General features: G+C 46.7%; 1 long non-coding RNA gene across 1 annotated transcript; it reads left to right on the top strand.

The window, feature by feature from the left end:
* The first annotated feature begins 1,010 nt into the window (after nucleotides 1-1,010).
* LOC118352635 (uncharacterized) lies at nucleotides 1,011-7,830 on the top strand. Its single transcript, XR_007406852.1, has 3 exons — nucleotides 1,011-1,852; nucleotides 3,657-4,785; nucleotides 6,782-7,830. It is a non-coding gene; the product is annotated as an uncharacterized LOC118352635 (long non-coding RNA).
* The last annotated feature ends 10,864 nt before the right edge of the window (nucleotides 7,831-18,694 follow it).

The raw sequence follows: 18,694 nt of genomic DNA on the forward strand, positions 1-18,694 counted from the left end.
CCGGGTCTGTGTCCCTGCCGTGTGGCTCTGCGAGGAAGGAGTGTCGTGCTCACAAAAGTCTGTGGCCTGATTTTTAAAGCCAGTCGGCCAGGAGGAAGGCCCAAACACTCACCGGCCTCGCAAGGTCCATCACTGCACCTGAAAGACAAGGGTTTGTGTTTGTTCATTGAAGGAAAACGAGTAAAAATTTGCTCCAGTTATCTGTCAGCTTCTTCAACAGGAGCCCGGGTGTAAAACCAAGCTCGACTTTCAAGCCGGATCTCCCAGGTGAGCGGGGAGGATCGTGCAGCAGTGGAGGTGGAGGGGCACTGGCGGAGCCAAGGTGCCCCAGCGAGCGCCCGCCCGGCCCTCCCCCTGCAGGGGCACGACAGGGGCCTCTCCCCCCGCGCCCAGGGGCCTCGCCAGCTGCTTCCATCAGAAACTTGCTCTCGTCCTGGGAAGATGTGTGCAAACGCAGGCTGACAGGCGGGACGTGCCCATTACGGTCATCACGACACGAACGGCTGCCTGATGCTTCCCGGGATGAGCCAGGGGGTTCCACTGCCTCTCTCGCGTTTGCAAACATCCCTTCCTCTCCTGTCCTCTTTGAGCGTCTGAATTAAGTCATTTTTTTTTGGAGGGGGGGTGGAACGAGCCCCGAGAATTTTGGAGGGGAAGGGGACAAAACCCAGCTCGCAGTCCCCAGCCCTTGGGCCAGACTCCCGCTGCAGCGGCGCCTGGGGCCGGGCTGGAGAGAGGGGAGCCCCGGTGCAGGTGCATCCATTTACAAACAGAAACCAACACCTTTCCAGCAGGTTCTCCAGCATCCGCTAAACAAAACGAGGGAGAGGGTATTTTTGATGTAAATTCCGAGCAGCTGGGCCCCTGGGTTTTCTCGAGGAAGTAACACCATTTCCTGGAGTCGGCTAACACCGGGAGCCCTGGCAGCCTTGCAGTTTCCTTCCCTGTTTACGGGGAGCCCGCTCGCGCGTGTCACCCCCACGCCTAGTGCCTGCGCGCGTCCTCGGGCCGGGCCCCTACCTGGCCGAGCTGGGAAGAAAGCCATTTGCGGGTGCCAGGTGCCCGCACCCCGGGCCGCCCGGCCTGGCAGGGACCGGGCGCTTCGTGCAGCCGCAGTGCGGTGGGTGAGAATGAATCCGATATGAAAATGTCTGAGGCAATAAATTAACACGCAGCAGGGGGGCTGATGGCTCAATCCTGTCTGGTCCAGACTACCTGACACCCATTACTGTTCCAGGAGGTGGGAGCCGGTGCCGGGACTGGAGCGAAAATGAACATTCCCCACAGACGTGGAGCTTTGCCGTGTAGGTGCGTGATGCGATTGTGCAAAGGGGCACCCGGCGCCCCCACGGCCCTGCGAGCCCATCCCAAGGCGCCCGGCCCGCAGCCTCCTCTGCTGTCCCCGTTGATTTATTTCACGCCAAAGGAATGCCTTTGACATTAGGAGAAGCAATGGAGAACACGCGGGGCCCTGGTAAGGCCGGTCACACCTTGGGTAAAACAGAGCCAACACCGGCAGGTGGGTCTGCGTCTTTCGAAGGCGGCTGGGCAGCTGGGCTGGAGGGGACAAAGGAGGAAAGCCTCACAACATTTGCCCCCCTGTGCCGTGCCAGGTCCCCGAGCCTAACGGTGTGTCCCCATTCTGGGAAGTCCTTCATCCGCGTGGCATTCTTGGGAACATCGCCGACCCAGGTCTGAATTGTTTTCCTGGAACGAACGATTGTGAGAGATGCTTTAGGATGCACACCCCCAAGCATGAACCTGGACACAAATTCACATGCAAATTGCGCTGAGTAAAATTTCTCTTCTTGATATTTTGCTTGGAATATTTCATTGCCCGAGGTCTTCAGAGGTAAGATTCTAAAGGACGTGTTACTATTATTTTAAATCAATAAATTGCTTCTGAAATCATATCGTACATGAGCTCAGTCCCCCCACACTTTCAAAGGAAAAAGTGAATTTGAAGAATAACACTCGTTTCACCCCTGAGGGTCAAAAACAATACATTTTTTATAGACACTCCATGTTTATTGTTTGCACAGAATTTCCAGGCTACATAATGAAGCTTGTATTTTGATTTTCCTTTTTAAATATAGATCAGCCCTTCAAATGGATATTGTACAGGTTTAACTATAGAACAAACGTGATCATCTTTCCTGAGAAGAGGATGTTGTCTCATACTTTAAGTTTTTGCTTCTAAAAACTGCATAAACTTATATTCACATTAAGTATGTGACTTCTGGGAAAGTTGCTGAATTAAACGGAGTCACAAGATGCTAATAATTTATGTCACCTCTCATTTTAACCATCCCAGGAAATGAGTGTGTATGGTCTTATTTTTTTTTCCATTTTTATTTGCTCAAATAGTTTTCTTATCAGCAATTTGAAAAAATGCTCACAGCTTTTGCCCAAAATATTTTCCAATGCTCATTGTAGCAATTGTAACTTAGCTAGTTAAAAGTCAGATAATTAAACACACAAAGATAGACCACATTTTTTTTTTTTTTGCATTTATCCTTTGGAGACTAGAATTTTAGCACAGCTAAAGCTATGCAAATTGGATTCGGTTGCCTGTAGATTTCTTGCTGCATATTAAGACCACTTGCTCTCAATTCACCCCTGCTGAGGGGAACCGTAGCATCTCCTAAAGAATAGAATCATAGAGTATAGCGAGGCCTGATACCTAGAACAACTTCTGCCCCAGGAAGGCTTAGCAACAGCAAGAGAAAAAAAAAAAGTGCTGAGGGCAGGAAGGAGAACATATTTAAAATAACCACATAACTCATAATGGAGCTGGATTAGTCAGAGAGGCGATAAAAATCTCCCTGCTGCGAATACAGAGCACACAACAACATGCATTTCCACAAGAAAAAGAGATAAATACTGCTGATTCCAAGTAATAGGGCTTTTCAAGAGGTTTTACTGCTTAAAAGTTTATAACATTTCGTGCTACCATTTCTTTCTTCAAAGACAGTTTGGAAGAGCATATGTTTACTGGCCACCAATTTGTGTTTAATGTGTCGAATGAACAAAGCCAGACACGGCCTTGTTACCGGGGCTCCTGGATTATCTCAAAAGAGGAAAACGGAGGGGTGGTCTGTGTCCCACCTGCCTCCTGGACCTACCTGGGCCCAACTGAGCAGGCTCCACCTCCTCCCGTCCCTGGGGGTACTGCTGGGTGCAGCCTGCAGCAAGGCGCCAGGGGCCGAGCTATAGCAACTCAACTCAAGGTAGAGTCGGCCGCGGGGGATGAGTCGTGTGCGGGGTGTGAGTGTGACCCTGTGTCACTGCCTCTCCCACATGGCCCTTCTGTTCCCCAGTCTCTGGGCTGGCTTCCCAGAGGTGATGCTGGTCCCAAATAAGACACGGTTTTAGCTGTTGCCATGTCTCTTCATCCTTCCCTCCCGAAGGCAACTGTGTTGTGTGCTGCCCTAAGGAGGCTTAATATAAATAATAGACGTGGGGTTTCCTTCTGCTTAGATCAAGGCTTTCTACACACACACACACACACACACACACAGTCCTAACTGACCTGCCGTTAGGTCAGGCTATACGGACCTACGTTGACCTCACCAACTCAATCTTGTGCAATCGACGAGGTCTTTCACACGGACACGTGTGGTCTCTGACTTCTCTCCCTTTCTCGACTTTTCTAGGCATTGTCCAACCATCTGGAGGTTTCCATCAGACCCAGCGTCTCGCTGAGAATCTCCTACCATCCCGAGTCTGGGGCGAGAAGGGCCTCGCTGACCCCCGTGTCCCTTGCTGAGAGCAGCGCTACTCAGGGAGCGCTCCAAGAGAAATTTGGATGTGTCACCTGAAACCTCATTCCCAGTCACTGAAATGAGCTCCGCGCCCACGTGGGAAATGTGTGCCTGTCGATCTTTCTGAATACATTTCACGACATTGATTTTAAATACCCCACCATTGTTTTCCTTTGGATTGTATGATTATCACGCTCATTTAGAGGCCCCAGAACTCACATTGTAAAAATCAACTGACTGTTTCTGACTTGCTGATTTTCCATGAAAAACAGGGAAAACTCTAGTGTGTTCGGGAGAAAATGTTTGGATATGATGTGAACTAAAATGTGCCACTTCAGTGGGCTGTGAAAAGTCTCCACTTATGTGTGTTTAGAGTCCAATTCTCCCCCTAACTTAGGCTCCGAATCCCCACTGATGATGTTACATCCCAAACAAATCCAATTCCACGACTTTTTAAGGAAGGTGTGCTCGGTGTGCTCGGAACAAATAGAATCAAAATACGCTTTGCAGCATCCTGTCCGAAAGGGCTGGCGCCTTGAGGAAATGCTGGATGGCTCGGGAAAAACGGAGGGCCCTTTAGCTTTCCATGCTTAATTTATTTAGACCTATCGCTCTTTGAAAATCTCCTCCATAAAGTTGGGTCTCATCAGGCGCAGTGCACGCTGCGGACTAGCCTGGCCCCAAAGTGGCCCACGCTGAAAATAACAAGCCAGCCGGTTAATAAGGCCCCGTGTTCCCACTTCTGTGTTCCTGCTTTATGTGCATGTAACTCACTTTAAAGACAATAGATCCTCCTAACACAGGGCGAGAGGCTTGGAGGAGCCGGTCTGGACTGAGCGCCAACCACGGGACACAGTTCCGGGTTCGCGTCCCTTCCAGAATATTCTAGGAGATGTGGGCTCATCGAGATGCACGCCTGAGTCTGTGTTTCTGAAATCGAATTCCATTCTTCCCCAGGACTTGCTCAGAAAAATCCTGAGAGGAAGTGTGGGAGGAAACACAGCGACGGGGAGACGAGGAGGTGAGCCTTGGAAACCCATCCCCGTCGGGGGCCCGGTGTCTCCGGCCTCTCCAGCTTCCAGTCTCATTTCCCTTCACGTTTTAAGTACGGGTGGGTGCTCGGGGCCCCGCACCAGCGCCGGCAGCTTGCAGATGCAGATGTGCTCGGTGTCTGAGGCCGTGAAGTTGGTAAACTAGCTGTTCACAGGCTGCAGGGAGTAGGTGATTCTCCGCAGGCAGCGCACATATTACAGCCTTCCTTATATAGTGCTTGCTCTCCAAATTTCCTTTACACTTTGTTTACTATATATTCCAATAGTGTAATATTAAACAAAAACAGTGTGTCCTACGCCAGAATGATTGATTACCGCACCGTCACAAGGTCACCTCCTAGGGACAGGCTGGGTGCAGGAGAGGCTGTCTGACTCGTACAGTTAACACTATATCCGCATTGTATGAATGTCACCAGCAATCCAGTGATTTATTGCTTGGAAGGCTCTGTTCAATTTTTTCTGCCTGACCAAATTGCACATTTTCTAGAAAAAGAAGCAAAAATATTTCAGCACATGGATTACCTCACTCCTCATTTTCCCCACTAGGATCCGTGCACATTTGCAGCGATCCTGATGATCAAAACCTCTTCTTCTCTGGCTCCTTTTCCCCCTTCTGCAAGATATTTGGGAAAAAAAAAAAAAAAAAGATTATCCCACTAATGAAAAGGTGCAGCAGGAGATTAAGGGCTTTTTAATCAGATTTTGGTAACATCTGTGGGCCAGGAGTAAGGGCAGCTGTATGTTCTGTTTCTTAATTTTAGCTAGATTTACCTTGGATATAAAATTGTTAGCCTCGGGGAAAATTGCATAGGGGTTGGGAGGGGGACATGGTCTTCGAGAAGACTACATGACCAAAACTGTTTCAAAACACAGCGAGATAAGCCTCTCTTGCTCCAGAGGGTTTTTTCCTTCCTTTCCCGGGAAAGATGTACAAATAACTAAGGAAGCGTTTCTGTCAGAGACGGTTCAGCCAACCTGAGCACAGAGATCTCTGGGCGCGGGGGCTCGCCGCCTGGGCTGGGCCTGCAGAGGGTCTCCCTCACAATTTATTCAGGGGTTTAGGGTTTCTCGGGGTTGTTTCTCCCTCTCAGCCACCACTTAACAGAACTTGGCTGAGCCCCCAGGGTTCTGCTCACATTCTGTGTAAATGTAGATGAAACAGAGAGAATAGATAGTCTAGTATAGGTGCCAGTAGAGTTTTAAATTAATTTGCCTTTTTTTTTTTTTTTTTTTTTTACTTTGGATTGTGTTTTTGTCCTTTCCCTGGAAGCTATATGGGCTTTGAATACTTTGCATGGCAACTCATGGGAGAAGTCTCTCCGGTGTGTGTGCTGGTCGTGGGTTATTTTTTACTCTTAGAGCTGGATACTCTGAATATTCTGGATTAGGAAAAGAGATCAGACAAGATGTAAGCATTTTTTTGAGGTTTTTCCCAAATTTAACAGACTGCTGAGAAGTCTCTGTGAGGTGTCATTCGTGTGTCAGTGCTTAGCTCTGTTCAATTTTATATGGTGGGGAGGAAAAGTGTCAGTGGCAGAAAAATAGAAAATATGGAAGAGAGTAAATTTTTCAGCGGTAAAGGAAAATTCTCACCAGAAACACCCTAAAAAAAGTCCTAAGTTGAGGGGCTCCTGGGTGGCTCAGTCCGACTCTTGATTTCAGCTCAGGTCATGATCTCAGAGTTATGGGGTTGAGTCCCACCTCAGGCTCTGCACCCATGGGGGAGCCTGCTTAAGGATTCACCCTCTGCCCCTGCCCTGACCCTCCCCCCCAAAAAAAGTCCTAAATTGAGTCTACTTTAAATATAAACATAAGATTCTAGAGTATTTTTGTCTTTCATTGCTTCTTATTGACCGACAAGCTTTTAAAAATCACAAAGTAACTAGTCAAGAACGATTTCACAAAAATATTCCCCAGCCAGCGAATTCTGTAGTGTTAAAATTAATATTTTGTCCTCTTTCACAGGTCTTTCCTCTCTCTGGGCAGGAGCTGTTGTTTGTCAGGATGACAACTCTGCATAAGAAGAGCCCACAGTTGCCTGGACCTACAAACTGCCTGAAAGGCTCCAACAGAAAATGGGCTAAAAATCTTGTGGGGACTGACCTTATATCAGTGTTTTTGTGCAGCAGACAGTCTCTTGATAATGTTTGGGAAATTTTTACCATATCTGCATTTTGTCAAATGGTCCAAGCTTCTCCCCACCACACATATAAAGACTCCTTAAGGGACAGAACCAATTACCACTGGAAAAGCCCCCAGATCGATGGTGTATATGACACACTCTTGAAAACCAAGGGTGCTGGTTACTCAGGACCCATTGGCATGTATTCAGGTAACAGCACACTCTCCTCATTTCCCTTCCTGGGACTGAAGTCTGTAGTATTTCCCTCAAGGAGACTGAATCCACCCAAAAGACATAAAAAAAAAAAAAAAGACAGGGAAAAAAAAAAAACAGTTCTCAAACAGGAAGACTGCCAGTTGTAAAAAAAATAAATAAACAAATTTTAAAAATTGATAAAATAATAGACATAATAGGAAAGGCTCAAACCTGAAAGTGACAAGTTTACATGAAGTTCCTGAGACCATTTACCCAACTCCATTGTGAAAGATTACTAGTTTCGAGCAACAGGATCTTTACAGAACATGGTATTTCGGTGCTACTGTCTACTTAAGAGAGTTCCTATGAAATCACAATTCGTGTGGGGTCCTAACTCAGTGGAAGGAAATCAATGCAACGCATCTTCCTGGGACTTTTGTGTCCAAATGTCAATAAGCGTCCTCATGGCCTGGCTCAGGTCATGTCTGTGTTCCGAGACTTTGGGGCACTTCTCTTCACCTCTTGTGAGCTTTGACACTTTACTCTGATACTTTAGATTCAAACCATACAAAGAGGTCTCCCTTCATTCATCCTTAACGTTTAAAAACACACAAAAGAAAACTTTTATCTTTGAGGCATTACCACAAGGCCCATGTTCTTGAGACTTTCCATTTCAAAATAAAATTTTAAAAAATCATATGAACCATCTGCTGTATATTGATAGTTAATGTTTTTTCCCCCTGATCGGTAAAGCCCAATAAGAAAAAGAAAGTTTTTCAGAAAAGATTCTTTTTCAAAAAAGAATCATGTTTGATTCATCACCAAACATCTCAAAGAAATAAAAGGGAAGTCTAAAAGGAGCTTCTCTGCAGCCAAGAAGGAATGCACCAGATTTGACCCTTTTTTTTTTTTTTACTTTTTCTTTCTTTTTTTTTCCCCCTTGTCACTTGGTACATGATACTGCTTTTGCTCTTTTACTTTCTGGTAAAAGAGAAAGTCACAGACCCCACCCAGCGTAGCTCTCATCCATCCTCCATCCATCTACCTGGTGATTAATAAACAATGTGGCTTATTCTGTTTCTATGGGGATGGAAATCATGACTTTCTAATTTGTTCTTACAAATTTGTTCTCGTTGAACTCACAGCCCAGTTTGGTGGCATTTTAGTGGTAATCAGGGGACAGTACATAGTAAAGAGACACAGAGAAGCTGACGGGAACAGATTTACACTGAGGGTTCAGTCATATGCTAGAGAAATGGAGTCTCGTCGGGGCATCACAACCCTGCAGAACGAGTGTCGCAGGTCTCTATGAGTTTTCATCTATAGATTTAAATGTATACATCCATTTTTTTTCTTTTTAAAAGCCCCAGGCCACATGTACTAACAATTCAGATTGTGTTAAGCAAAAAAAAGAAAACTCCTTCTCACTCTGCGCATGTACACACACGCACACACACATGCAAATGCAAAGCAAGAAAGCCAACAACATCCGAAGAATGCTACAAGAACACAAAAGGTCTAGATTTCTCCTCACCAAGAAATACCCTCTTGTTTCCCAAAGATGGGGACTCAGGATGTTTTTCAGGCCCACAAAGAAGGGCCATTCCCTCTGACAGGCAGTGTCTCTGAGCCTGCACAATACTTTCAAACGTTCCCAGGAGCTCTCTGCACTTGTGAATGGCTAGCTGGCATTCTCGGCTGGCTGTCTCTTTCATTCCCCTCTGCTTTGAACACAGAAGGTAATGCATTTTTTTTCAATGTTTCCCAGAAGTAGTAGTCCCTACCCAAATGTATACGGTGGCGCTGGATCATAGGTGGATACCGATTGGTCGTTGCTGGGACACCATTCCTAGAAGTCCCAGGCACTGTGTCTAAGAATAATGTCAGTACATTGCAGACCCTACGGGTGCCCGTGGGCAAGATGGGTATTTTGGGATCTCAGATGGCATGGGTAATTCTGGGGCTTCTTGCAGGAGACAGGTAACTGCTATGATAACGCTGTTTTCCACTCTTTATTAAGACATGCCAGAGGAGCACTGCTAATTAAATAAACGTGAGATGAACAAGGCAACAAGAATAAATCACGAGCTATTTTGAAATAATAAAAAAAAAAAACAGCCAAAGGAAGTTGGTCGCAATACAGAAACATGAAACCGTATTTAAATGATTTTGGATTTTGTTCTAGAAGTCAGGTGCTCAGTAATCACGTAATTCCTCATTTCCATCGAATTCCTCAAGGTTCCTCTTCAGGAAAGGAGAAGAAATAAAAACACCACGGCTTAAATAATTTAAGTGGAGACATGTCTAAGGATGCGATGTGACAAAATGTCTGTAGGTCTAGCCCAGCCACCTCTTGAAGGAATATATCAATGTTTTCAAAAATTATCTCAGCACTCTAGAAAACGTTAACGCTTTTTTAATTACAAGGTTTATGTCGCTTGGTGAAATTTTAATGTAATGAAACATTCAGCTGGACCTTGTGCTGGATGTAAAAGAAAATTATTCATTGAAAATCAGACCATAGGCCACCTACTGTTTTTTTTAACAAATGGTTGAACTATCACGGGGTTACAGAACTTAACATGTAAATTGCACTAGAACTTATAATTTCTGATTCAAATCCCTGAAGACTGCCATTTAAGTCAAATATATGAGTGAAATTTTGCTTCTGTGCCATAATAATGCAGGGAAATGGTCAAAAATCTGAACATATCTAGGGTAATTATTAACCCAATAATAATGTATTTTTAGTTATTTAATCAAAGGTATAAAAATTATTAATGTCAAATTCTTCTTATAAAAACGAAGTTTTAAACACCAGCATTTAATTTCAAGGGTGACAATGCTAAATCTAACCCATTAGGGGAATTTCTTGCAAAGCCAAGTAGCATAAGCGAGAGAGAAAGATTGCTGCTCATTTTTCAGGTCATTACTAGGAAGTAGCAGAAAAGGACAATTTTTCTCCAAAATGATCTTGAACTAATTTTTAACATTAACTGAAATTGATCAATCTTCCGTAAGCTCAACTTGATCTATGGGCTAGGACAAAAACCACGAGGCAAATCGCACGGAAATCCCATGCTTCCCAGGTAAACACGGCAGGAGGCATGTGGCACCAGGCATTTCTGCCCCATGCTGGCCGCGTCCTATTGTTTTCTATTTTGTGCTGCAGGGAAATCTGAAAGGTGACTTTATGTCACCTGGTAACAGTAATAGATGTTTATTAACATCTATTAAGGGAAATAGGGAAAAAAAAAAGGGAAAAAAAAAAAGGGAAAAACCCTTTTGCTCTCATCTCCTGAATGTTAAAAACCTATTGGTAATATAGAAATTTCAATTTTCACATCATCTGCGCTAAGGAGGTTCCGTTATCCATGAGCTCCTGCATTTTTGTGCTCCTAGGGCCCCTCTTCATCCTCGTGTATGTCCCTGGGACAAAGTTCTTGCATTTCCATTGAAAATACAGAAATCTCACCGTCTCTCCACTCTGACCGCCTATACCCCAAGGTACTACGAAGTAATATTTTATTTTTGCAGCCATGAGGTGTAAATGTATGTCACTTCACCCTGTCTCCCCCACTTTTTGGTGGTCAGTAGGACCAGCCGGAGCTGAACTCTGGTGTCCCCGGGGAAAACGAAATCTGTTCACAGTGGCTGGAAGAACAGAATAGGAAGGAGGGTCCCCAAAGTCTCCATCGACCAAATGACTCAAACTCCTTCCGCATCCAGCTTATCCACAGAACCCCCCCACCCCCAGCCGAAAGTGACAAGATTGAGATATCTTTGGGCTTTTCTTGCTGGTTGTCTGAAAAAAAAAAATGTGCAATTGAAACAGAGAAATAAACAGGAAAAAAAAAAAAAAAAAAAAGAAGAGAGTTCCAGGAAAGAATCTGAATAAGCTAACAATGGGGAGCCAGCCCCTAAATATCCAAAGGCCATCTCACTGCCTAGATTCAAAGGAATAAAGTGACATCTGTAAAGAGAGTGACAGTCATCACTGCATCCTGCAGGCATCCTTCCTTAAAGACACAGAAGCTCTTGGGAGGAGCCTGAGCTCCTCTTTCCACTCCCCCCTGTACACACACACACACACACTCTCACACACGTGCTACCTCTAAGCTACTCCTACGCTGTGCCCCTCCTGGAATCCCATCGCTGGGTGTGCTCCTCACTGAGAGCCTCGGGTGTCAAAGAGCTGGGATCTCCCCCCACCACCCCAGCCCTGAAGCCGCTCCCCGCCTCCCCGCTCGTATGGATCCCAGCAGCCCTCGAATCCACGCCCTGTCACTGCTCTTTCATCCCTATCTAAGATGATCGGTCAGCTTCGTGCCACCACCTGCCTTTTCGATCCAGTGCCAACTGCAGTAGGAAAACCTGTCAGTCGTGCACCGCTTCCATTTAGACAGAGTCTCATTAACACCTCTCTTTCCTCTGGCTACCTGCCACCACAATTTAAGGAGACTGTGTTCCTAAACATACACAAGAAAAAAAAAATCAAAACTCTGTGGAAATACAGTTGTGGGTCCGTCTGACCTCAGCTCGCAGGTACTGAGCCATTTGGAGCAACGTCTAGCCGAGGTATTTCAATTTAGACAGGTTCGTGCCTGACACCTGGACACAAAGTTCTCAGTGAACCGCCACCGTCGATTAATTTTTAAAACATGTTCCTATAATGACCAGTTTCTATGAATTTTCTAATCTACCAGAGGGACATAGGTCTGGAGCAGGGAAACTCCTCTCGGGTATAATAAGCAGCGACTGCGGACACATCAGGTCGGTTGTAGAGGACAGTATATTGTCCCGGGAAGGGGCCTGACACAGGCTGACAGTGCCACAGGGTCCTGCTGCACGCCCCAACCCTGATTCTTTGGTCATGGACATCCCTGGGTTTGCAGAGGCCATTACCTTTACCAGGTGCCCAAATGCCTCTTGGACAATATGTACAGAGGGGGAGCCGCATCGGCGCATCCTCATGGAGAAGGGCGATCTCTGGATGTGGCATCCGTCTGCCACGTGGCAGGAAACACCTTCCTTCCCCGGGTACACCCAGTAGAAACCAACAAGTGTGCAGGTCTGATTATCGTAGGAAGGCACCCTTTGAACCAGTCCTAAAGTAGCAATAGTCTCATCATGGTTCCATGGCTCCTAAGACCACACCAGCCCATATTTCTTGAACTTTTCATTTTCTACTTATCTGGCGACCAAGATTGAGTTTGTCTTGGCTTTTCTGCACTGTCCTCATGCCCGTGTCTCTGTGAGGGAAGGAGGAATCTGTCCAGCCGAATGAGGACCATGAAACACTGCCATTGCCTTGAGCGCATCCTCACAGCAGGACAGGCTGGGGCACATTCAGCTTCAATATGGCAGACTGGGCAGGAGGCCGGGCGCCATTTGTACTGAATGTACTGGAAGCCTTGACCACCGGGGCCAGCCACTCGTTAGATGGAGCCACATGGCTTGGCTAAACCTCTTGTGTGCCCAGCCAGTGACAACCAGTTAGCTGCCAAACAAAGGAGTGATTGTGGCCTCCCGTTCTCCATGCCCTCTTGCACCCGTGCATCTGTGCTCTAGACCAACCGCGCTCTCCCACAATCCCCGTTTAGCTTTTCTTTATTTCTCACTAGACTATGAGCCCCTCCCAGCCATACTATAGCTTCAGAGCCTGCCACAGCGTGAATGCTGCTTTTGAGGGACCCACCATTGATTTGGAGAGACATAGTCACACAGATGATGCACAAATGCCACAGTAGCTAGTGAACTGGATTCCTGTGATGGGCCAGAAGAGTTAGGGAGACACAGGAAGGAAAGTGAGGTGGGCCTGAGGAACTGGAGCTGGAGCTCGGTGACCCCTTTGTGGGCCCCATGGAAGGAGCCTGTGCCCCCATTGGCCGGGTGGCAGGAAATCACTTTCAAATGTGGTCATTTTGTCTACACTGCTTCATGGGTTCCTTGTTCCCTAACTAATCAGAGCAAATCACATGTCTCAATAGGGAAATTCTTAAAAGGCTCCCCAGAGTGAAAAATTTTGTGAAGGAAATTTTACATTTTTGTGATGACGTTTCAGAAATTTTGTAAGTAAAGTAGGATGTCTTAAGGGGGCCCACCTATACTGCCCAACATGGGGATGACTGCAGACATCAGAATTGTCAGTTATACTAGACAACGCGGAAAGACATCATGGGGCAGGGAGCAAGCGAGGGCTCCTTGGTTAGGCCCCCTTGATCTCTGCCCGCCATGGGACTCGCCCCCCAGGCGGTGGCCTCCAGTCCAGCAGCAGTGGCACTGGCCACATTTAGGGAGCACCTGGTACTCAACTTGATAGGGTCTCCTTGGTCCTTAGAAAATGTGAGGGCCTTTGGCAAAATTGCTCACTGGGGCAGCTCCCAGTAATCCCCACCTCAGTATATCCATGGGACAAGGAGCCCTGGGCATTTTGAATGAATGGGATTTTGGGGGGAGGGGAGGGAAGGAAGAGTGAGGGAGAGAGAGAATCTTAAACAGGCTCCATGCCCAACATGGGGCTTGATCTCATCTCACAAACCCAAGGTTGTGACCTGAGTCAGACGCTTACTGGATTGAGCCCCCCAAGTGCCCCTTGAGTGAATGTTTTTTGCCTTTGGTTTTTCTGTAGTCATATGGCAAATAATTTACTTTGTATGTCCTATTAATTACTTACCCCAAGCAAGTTAGAACATGTTGATAAATACTTTTTAAAACATGACTGTCATAGACTGAATGCTTGTGTCCCCCAGGGCCCCAAATTCCTATGTTGAAGTTCTAACCCCTGTGCGATGGTTCGAGGAGCTGCAGCCTTTGGGAGGTGATCAGTCGTAGACAAGATCATGAGAGTGGGCTCTCAGAGAGCTCGCTAGCATCTCTCCCCACCATGGCAGGATGCAGCCGGAAGGCAGGGAGGGGGCCATCCCCAGATCCTGACCACGCTGCACCTGGGGAGACCAGGACCCCCAGCCTCCAGCTCTGGGAGGACAGTATCTGTCGTTAACAACCCAGTCTTTGGTTACCGCACCCATTCAGACAGATACAATGACTCTACACGAGGAAGCCCTTTGTTTCTAATTTAGGGGAACCCAAAGGCAGAAACACCAATTTTGGGGCCTGAAATTATAAAAAGCCAAACTGACTTTACGAAAGAGTGAAGGAGAGAAGAAGGGAAGAAGAAAGAATATGAAAAGAAAAAGAAACTCTACCCAGCAGTTGATGTCGAGGCAGAGGTTGAGATGCCAAATGCCTGCCTTCAATTCAAATCGATTTTTCAAGCCAACTTATACACTCCTAAAATATTTCCATGTAATTGAAGCATTTTCGTAAATGCCTGTATGAATGGCATGGCTATAATAAGCATCTTTTCTAGGCTAGATTACACCATCGTACCAAGTTAGAGTCCTAATTATCAGGTTTTCTTGGGAGCACCTGGCTGAGTGAACTTGTACTAAAATATATTTAATTTGGCTTTATATAGCACCTTTTAGTACACACTGTGCCTTATTTCAAACTGCTTTAATGAGTAATGAATTAGATACTGGCAGAGCAGTGACTCCTCAAATGAGTGAAGAGATATTACAGGCTCAGCAATAGCTCAAAATGGAAAACCAGGGCTCCTGTGGCAGCTTATCTCCTGTTCTCTGCAGGAAAGGTCATGCTGCCGTGCTTTCCCATGTGGCCGAGGGCAGGTGAGCCTGGAGGAACCAGCACAGGACATCAGCATGCCCATGGTGGGGCAGGTGCTGGGAGGCTGGACACACCTGCTGGTGATGGGACTGTGAGCAGCCTGGCAGGCAGGAGGCTAGAGAGGACAGAGCCGCTGCAGTGTCTCCCAGTCAGCAAGGAGAAGTGGGGTCCAGCCATCCATCACTGTGTGTTCTCCAGAGTGCGTTGATCTTGGCCTCTGGTAGCTTGAGGACAGGTGATTCGAGGAAAATCAGGCAGGCAGGGACTGAAACTCAGAGCCCTACTTCCAAACCAAGATAGATAGTCCTCAGGAGGCCCAAAGAGATGGAATTTACATATGTCTAGGGTGACCATTGTCTGGGTTTGTCAGGACCAAGGGGTGCTAAGTTGGAAAAGTCCCAGGCAAATGAGGACAAGCTGGCCACTCATTTCTCAAGCAGGTATTTCACAAAGAGTAGTGCTCAGACCATCTGCTCATTGAAAGCCCAGATGCCGGTGCCCTCACTCCAGACCTACTGATTGAGAATTTAGGGATGTAGGAGACAACGATTTGCATTTAACTGGTACTTTGGTTGCTACATATTTGCAAACAGCTTCTGAGATCCATTTTTCTGGAGAACTAAAAGCAGCAGCAAACATTGGGTCAACCAGGAGAACTTCCTGCAAGATCTTCCTTGAAGAGAAGCAGGTCCCTCAGCCAGACAGAGCTGGGTCCACTCCATGGGAACAAGCAGCCCAAAAATTGGGGAGAGGAGACTGGAGGGGAGCCCACAAGGCAGAAGCAGGCCAAATGTTATGTAGAGTCCCCCACAGGGCTAGATGGAGCCGTCACCCCAAAGCCAAGCATTTATACTCTTCTGCATTTCTAGCATCTAACAAAGCCCTCAGGGAGTGAACATGAGCTCCATCAAGGAGGGTGGGAGTCCAGCTGGGCACCTGGCAGTGCATCTTGCCCAAACTACCTCCCAGGGGCCAAGAGGTTCCACTGTGGGAGGCCGTGGGGTGACCCGTTGGAAAGCATAGAACCAGCTTTTGTTAACGTCCTACCTGGATTGAAAACTGTCATCATGACCGCATTCAAAACACATTTTACCATGACTGCCATCCAGTTCGGTACGTAATACTGTCTCCATACTTGAAGTAAGACGAGTGAATCTAGCAGAAGCAACTTGCTCTAGGTCAAAAATGCAAAAAATGAAGAAAGCCAGGCATGTCAGACTCCAAAGCCTGGGTTCTTTCCATCTTACCCACCTGTCACCCAAATGTAGCACCCTTTTTTCTTATGGACTTCTTTGCATATACTCCCAGGACAGATCTATTTTAAGACTTATCCCAGTAGCTGTCCAGCCTGCCACAGTTCTGCCTGCTGCAAAGGGATAGATGCATCCTGTTGGCCTCCTGCCATCCCTACCCCTGGGTGTGCATTGCAGCACCTCCCTCTCCAGCTGTACGGCCTTGAGAAAATTAGATGAGCTTTGCTTTCCTGTTCATTTAGCAAGAATAGTAATAGCAGGGGCCCCTCGGTGGCTCGTCAGTTAAGTGTCAGACTGTTGGTATCAGCTCAGGTCATGATCTCAGGGGCGTGAGATCCAGCCCTGTGTCAGGCTCCACACTTCAGCATGGAGTGTACTTGAGATTCTCTCTCTCCCTCTCCCTCAATCCCTTCCCCTATTTGCAACCTCTTTCTTTCTCTAAATAAATGAATAAAATCTTAAAAAAAAAAAGAATAGTAATAGCATCTTCCTTATAGGGTTGTTGCAAGCATAAAAGAAAATAAATCAGAAATAAAATAATGTGGCCTACCACATAGTAAATGCTCAATAAATATATGCTATTAGTCTATCTTTATTCCATAATAAAATATATACATGAAATGGCCACTGGGCTTGCGATAGTACAATATGGACATGGATAGCCATAAGCTCCAAAAGAGAAGAGAGCTCATCTGTTTTGTTTTCTGCCTGAAGTTTGTTTCCAGCTGCAATGATCATGAAATTATATTCAATGGCTTGAGGCAGTCACTATGTGGAAGGGTCTAGCTGAGAACACAACAAAACTTAATTTCTAGCTTCCAAAAGCACCCACGAGTTGGAGCAATAGCTGTGTTCAAGTGAGTAATAATAGCAACCACAGAGTGAGAGCCTGCCATGGGTCAAGCACCTTGTGTCAATCACCTGTTACCCTGCTTACAGTAATCTTATGGTCCATTCATTCATTCACTCACCAAGTGTTTGCCTAGAGCCCATCGTATGCCAGGCAGTGTACTAGATGCCGCGGCTCCTGGGATGACCAAGCCATCTCTTGCCCCTACTGACCTTACCATGAACCACAGGGGACAGGTGAGCTGCTATTCTGCAGGTGTTACTAACCCTCTTTGATCAACGAGGAAGCTGAGGCTCAGTGACATGAACTAGTCTGCAAGTGACACGGCTGGCATGCAATGGCACCTGAACGGAAGCTCAGATCAGTCCAGTTCTTTTTTTTAAATATTTTTTTAAAATTTATTTATTCATGAGAGACACGGAAAGAGAGAGAGAGAGGCATAGACACAGGCAGAAAGAGAAGCAGGCTCCATGCAGGGAGCCCGACGTGGGACTCCATCCCTGGTCTCCAGGATCACGCCCTGGGCTGAAGGCGATGCTAAACCACTGAGCCACACAGGCTTCCCTCAGTCCAGTTCTAAAGCTTGCACACCGTCTCCCATAACACAATGTTTCTAACCTATTGAGCAGAAGCAGAAGTCAACACCGGAAAGCAACACATCTGACTATAAAGAAGCCCAAATAAGGAAGTGATTAAATCTGATCTCAATATCCTAGGAACTTTTAGAGACAGTAACTTTTAATTTGGACTTTAATGCCGTTTCCCCAGGTAGGTCACAAGGGTATCTGGCATATGCAAAATAACAATAATCAGAAAGGGGATGTAGAGTAAGGGCTGGAAGAGACCTACGGGAACTGAGATGTCCTTGTGGTGGGAGGGGAGAGCCAGAATGAGAGCTCCAAACAAGCTGGAGAAAGAAGCCAGGGCCCTGGACATCATCATAAAGAATATAGATTTGGTGGTTGGGACAATGAGGAGCCTTGGAGTTTTGAGCATGGAAGTGGCAGCTGCAGCAGGCGTCTTGAGGCGATGAGCACAGGACCCTCACCCCTTCTCCTTCCCTTCTATGAGAGTCCTTCCTGGGCCCTACCCCGGCTGAGAACCCTGGGAGAAGCTCTTGCCCCAACTACCCCTCCCTGTTGCTCCTGCCCCTCTATAGAGAGAACCCACTCATACCCTCCTATGTGTTTCTCCCAGTCTTCCCAGCCTTAGGAAGAATTCACTTTTCTCAATATCTTCCACAAGCTCCCATCTCTGACATGTCCATCATCCCCATCGACCACATCCATAGAAGCACAGTGGACCCCAGTTCTTTCTTGGTGAGGGGAAATGTAGACAGTGGAAGATTGGCACTGAGGCATCAGACAGGCTTGAAAGTAAGGCCCTGACACTTAGCAGCCACGGAGCCTGAAGATGGTATCTCACCTCCCAGAACCACACTTCCAGTTGGGCACCTGTTGGAAGGTTAAATGAGATAGTATGTATGCCTGACCCATGACCAGCTCCAGTAAATGAGAGTGGACACCAGCACCACCTCCAATGTCTGTCCAGCAGTTCATCCCAGACGTGCTCCCTGGGCTTTCCTGGGAGGAATGGCATTGGAGGAACCCTGTGCATTCTCCTCCTTCCTGGAGATGGACGACCCACCTCACCATGTCAGATGCCAGGAGAACTCTCTCACTAAGAGAAGCTATTTAGCTCTGTATAAGCCAGAGTTTCTACAACTTCTTTGGCCGAAATGAAAATTTTATTTTGTCTGACAGCAAGCC

Source organism: Canis lupus, chromosome 28 (genome assembly GCF_003254725.2).
Source record: "Canis lupus dingo isolate Sandy chromosome 28, ASM325472v2, whole genome shotgun sequence".
Lineage (NCBI taxonomy): Eukaryota > Metazoa > Chordata > Mammalia > Carnivora > Canidae > Canis > Canis lupus.